The sequence below is a fragment of the Rhododendron vialii genome, chromosome 10a, assembly GCF_030253575.1.
Source record: "Rhododendron vialii isolate Sample 1 chromosome 10a, ASM3025357v1".
NCBI classification, from domain to species: Eukaryota; Viridiplantae; Streptophyta; class Magnoliopsida; order Ericales; family Ericaceae; genus Rhododendron; species Rhododendron vialii.
This window is the reverse complement of record NC_080566.1, coordinates 16,086,780-16,091,943: the sequence shown is the minus strand read 5'-3', so window position 1 is coordinate 16,091,943 and position 5,164 is coordinate 16,086,780. Positions and strand designations below refer to the sequence as shown.

Genomic DNA, 5,164 nt, shown 5'->3' with positions numbered 1-5,164 from the left:
GGGGGGGGAAGAAATCATTGCAAAAGTAAACCTCGATCTAAAGATAGACAATCTTGTTACAGATTGGACAATGGTGGGAGCTTTGCAATCGAAATAGCCATTTAAACTAAGAAAAAAATGGAGTCGATCTGTTTTCGAATCGGCTGCCATTGGGAGTGTGTGTATTCAAGAGAGAGAGAGAGGGAGAGAGCCTGAAATAGACTTGCTTCGTGATTGAAATGACACACACACACACACAGAGAGAGAGAGAGAGAGAGAGAGAGAGAGAGAGGAGTCATTGATTGGATTCATGACCAAAACTGATCTAGAGGAGTGTTCGTTCTCAAAGAAAATCACAGGGGGCAGCTTTGGGAGCGAAGAGCTAGAAGAAGGTGTGAGAGAGAGAGAGACACACACACACACACACACACAGAGAGAGAGAGAGAGAGAGAGAGGAGAGTGAGATATGAATTTTGAATGTAAGATCTAATTAGTGGTAATTGTGCAATTATTATTGTTTGAGAGAGAGACGGAGAGCCGTAGGATTTATAGAAAAAGTCAATAGTTAGGATTTATAGAGAGATAAGATTCAAAAACCGTTCTCCCTTAATAAACAACTAACACTTTTGACATATCTTAATTAAATGAACTTATGTGACCGATCTTAATTGATCAAAAGAGTTCAAGGTTGATTATTTAATTTGGCTGGAAGATTTTAAATAGTTTTATTATTTAATTCTCACGTGATTAATATAAAATAAGGTTTTTTATAAAAAGATTTTAGTAACTTACAAGTTATTAGTTTACTAGGGTTTGCCCATTTTGAACACAACTAAAATGAATTATTGAAACTATTGACCACTCTCGCCAATGAAGCTGATTTATACAGGATTATAATGCTACTTTCGCAAATCCGTGCTTTGTTTAAATATTCATTCTTGTTCTCGTCGTGCACGTTGCGCCAATGCTACTTTTGATATCACATTACCAGCTTGAAGACACTAGCTAGGTCGCTAGCCTTGCTTTAAAATTCTTTCTTGTTTTCGTTGTGCATGTTGTGCCAATGCCACTTTTGATATCACATTATCAGCTTCTGCCTAAAGTAGTACAACAATGCTTTTAAAAAAATAGGAGTATTTGTATGAACATAAAATTAAAAAAACAGAGAAGACAAAAGGCGTAGATTAGAGATCTCCACAATTTGCTACAAAGCTACCAAAAGAAAGCTAGAAGGTGCATACCCGTGAATTTTCCTTTCCATTGTATACATGTGTTGCCTTCTCTTTTCTAGCCATTGCTTCTTTTCTTGGGATATCCTATTAATAAATACGTAAAACATATAAGGGTACTAAATATGATTTGCAAGAAACTTTGGTCCCGCTCATCACGGATTACGATTACGATTCCAATACCCAGGAGCCGTACCTCATGGGTATGGATGACATTTTGGTCCTGCTCATCACGGATTACGATTTCAATATTTCTATCTTAGAGATGTGGAACTTGCATGTACAAATTCAGTTGAGAAATGTCAAAAAAAAAACCTTGGTCGAATATTAAAAAAAGGAGGTTAATTAAAACAATTTAAGGGTCATACATGTGCATTCTCATTTCTCATGGGATAGATACTTTTTCTTTCCCTTGCGTGACATTTATTTTGCCTTAACTATCAATTCCTATAAACGTAAGGTACTGCGGAGTATTGGTAAAGTTTACCGAAAATAATAGTGAAAAAATTGCAACTTAAAGAACACGTTGGGAACACGTGTTACCAACTATTGATCACAACCGGCAAAACCCAATTCAAAATTGTGAAACAGGAAAAAAAATCACTTAAAGGATAAATTGGGAACACACGTGTCTAAAGAGTAAACACACGTGCCTAAAGAGTAAACTTAATGTCAAAATAATTGTGGAGCCACATGGTTTGGAATATTCCTTAATGTTAAAAACTATTTTTGTTAATGCCAACTATTATCGTGCAAAAAGACTTGCAACCAACTCAACTAATTGCACGGCCTCAAAAGTGGCTATAGGGTTTGGAAACTACTTGGTCAAACCCCTTGGCAGAAAACGTTAATGATTCTATCTTTTTGTCTCCAGTAACATTTTTTACTTGCCTTGAAGTATAGCCCTTGAAGTATAATAAAAGGGCCAGCCTTTCTCATGCAAAACACCAATTAGATGTGATGTATAGTTCTTTATTTCATTAAGGCATTCTAACAAACACCTTGAATGTAATATAAAATTACTAAAGAAAACAAAGATGATGTATAGTTCCTTATTTTATTTAGGCATTCTTACAAACACCTTGAATGCAAAGAAAATAAAAGGCAAAAAAATTACGAGTACATAGGAAGAAGAAAAACTACATAGAATAAAAAAGGAGAAGATAAAAAGGTAGGATTCTTGCCTTTCTTCCACTTTCTTTTTTGTTGGATACAGGGAGGAGAGAGGGACAGAGGGAGGGGGAAACCGAATGGGGAGGGTCAGAGAGTGAGAGCGTTACTTGGCTTTGGATATGGGGCAGACGTAATAATGAAGAGGAGACCGTTAGTCGTTGGATTTATGAAAGATAAGTTTTGGCCATTAGATTTATGTACATAGGATTCAAATGATGAGCTTCCTTATTATGTTAAAATAAATAGTGTATGATGGCTTTCTAAACACAATCTAAATGAAGTATCAAACACCAGTTGTTTTTTTTGGATAAAAAAAAACCACTTTTTCCAATTTTTTTTGGATATAACGATTGTTTTTAACTCCATCTCATATGGGGTGAATTCCATGTATATGTATGTCTCACTCCATATGAGAGGATGTTACAAATAACAATTAAATGAAAACTTTTGATTTGATTTCTCCCTTTGTAACATTTAAAATTTAAAAATAGCACAGAGAATGTGGAATGTTGGTTTTCTTTTTCTTTTTCTTTTTTTTTTCTTTTTTTTTTTTTTTTTGGGGGGGGGGAGGGGGAGAGGGGGGTTTAGAGGAAATCACAGAGGGTTACAATCTAAATAAATCTTAAATTCAAACAAATTGCAAATTCAAACCTTGACCCAAAGTTAAACAATCCTGTGATAGATTGGACAATGGTGGGAGCTTTGTAATCGAAATAGCCATTTAAATTGAGAAAAAAAATGGAGTAAACCTGGTTTCAAATCGGTTGCGATTGGAGTGTGCGTAAAGAGAGAGGAGGAGGAGGAGTCATTGATCTACCCTTGAATTTGTGACCAAAACTGATCTAGAGAGAGTATTCATTCTCAAAAAAATCATAGAGCTGAGGAGGGGTGTCAGCTTTGGGAGCTGAGAGCCAGAAAGAGAACGTAGAATGAGAGAGAGAGAGAGAGAGAGAGAGAGAGAGAGAGAGAGAGAGAGAGAGAGAGAGAGAGAGAGAGAGAGAGAGAGAGAGAGAGAGAGAGAGAGATCTCAATTTTGAATGTTAGATCTAATTAGTGGCAATTGTGCAATTACCATTGTTTGAGAGAGAGAGAGAAGGAGAGCTGTAGAAGTTTTGTGGCAAATTAATGGTTAGAATTTACGTAGGACATAAGATTCAAAAATCGTTCTCCTTTATTATGTAGATGTGATAGTTTATTTGTGCAGGAAGCTAGTTTTGAGAAAAATTAAAATTTTGTATTTTTTACTAGACGTGTTTTGAGAAAAAATAATTTTAACAAGAATTGTTAATCTGAATTTCACTATTTGTCTACTAATTAAATGCATAAAATAATTATTTAATTCTCACGTGATTGATATAAAATAATTTTTTTATAAAAAGATTTTAGTAACTTACAAGTTAATAGTTTATTTGTGTAGGAAGCTAGTTTTGAGGAAAATCTAAATTTTGTATTTTTTACTGGACATGTTTTGAGAAAAAATAATTTTAACAAGAAATGTTAATCTGAATTTCACTATTTGTTTGCTAATTAAACGCATAAAACATGCAAAAAAAAAATCTAAAAAAGTCTTGCGATTCACTTCTCTCTTACTACTAGAAAGAACATTGAGACACACGTTTTAGGCCTTTTTGCCATTTGTCCCACATCATCAAACCCAACCACCAATTCAAAACACCACTGCACTATTGCACCATTTGTCACGCCCTCGATTTTTAACATAAATAAATAATCCATTTCAATAAAAGATCCTTGCTTAACATAAATATTACCCAAAAGAGTTTCCAAGTTTAAGTAATTACAACTTTGGCACTACGGCCCAAATCAACTTAAATACAAGTACGAACCTATTTAAGATAGTACATACTTTATAATCAAGAGGAATTTAACTATAATTAGTTACAAATCCATCTTTGTCAAAAGAAAGCTAATACAAGATGTTTAGTAACTGAAATGGAATTAGCTCCCAAAAGTCTTCATACCCAAGCACACGAATGCATACAGTCTATTGTCGAGCATTTTGTCCTGAAAGAAAGATTAGGTTGAGCTACACTAGCCCAATAGGAAAATCTTTACCGATTCTATATGTAAATATGATGAAATGTGCAGGTGAAAAGAAGACATGAAGTACGGGTCAAACGTTAGATAACAATTGACTTAAGGGCATTCCAACATTCGATATATTCATCCTAACGCATGCCTATAGCTCAATTTACCACCAAGTTCACACGATGTTAAATAACTCGAGTAACCGCGACACAACTCACTATCGCCAATCACCTCCATTGGTATTTCCACCCCTTGCGTTACCGTATAACACCACGAGGATTTCCGTGTTACCACCCCTTGCGTCGCGGTGATCCCTAAAAACTCGGGTCACCGCATTGCCACCCATTGCGTTACGAGACCGTCTAAGTCGTCGTATTACCACCCTTTGCGTTATGAGACTTTCTAAATCAACTCCTGACACAAACAACCATTTCGTTACTCGATATACGAGCGCTATAACTTTCTCAAGACCACAATCACACATGAAATATGCTACGACATGCCAACCATATCACAAATATATCACAAACGTTCATAAACATTCGACCAATCAATAATATGCGAAATAACAAAGTTTTAATCAATTAGACCCTTATCATCTCCTACTAACGGAAGGCCTAAGGATCACGAATAACATCAATTAATCATAGGACATCAATTAGATAAGTAAAAGATGGACTAGAAGGTATCCGAAAGAGTTTAGAAGCGATTGAGAGTTGAAACGATTGAAGGAACAC

General features: G+C 35.2%; 1 long non-coding RNA gene across 1 annotated transcript; it reads right to left on the bottom strand.

Annotated features, from left to right (window-relative positions):
• Positions 1 to 900: 900 nt before the first annotated feature.
• LOC131303844 (uncharacterized) lies at positions 901 to 1,522 on the bottom strand. The gene is made up of 3 exons (XR_009192228.1): positions 1,405 to 1,522; positions 1,221 to 1,295; positions 901 to 1,076 (listed from the first exon to the last, which is right to left on the bottom strand). It is a non-coding gene; the product is annotated as an uncharacterized LOC131303844 (long non-coding RNA).
• Positions 1,523 to 5,164: the final 3,642 nt, after the last annotated feature.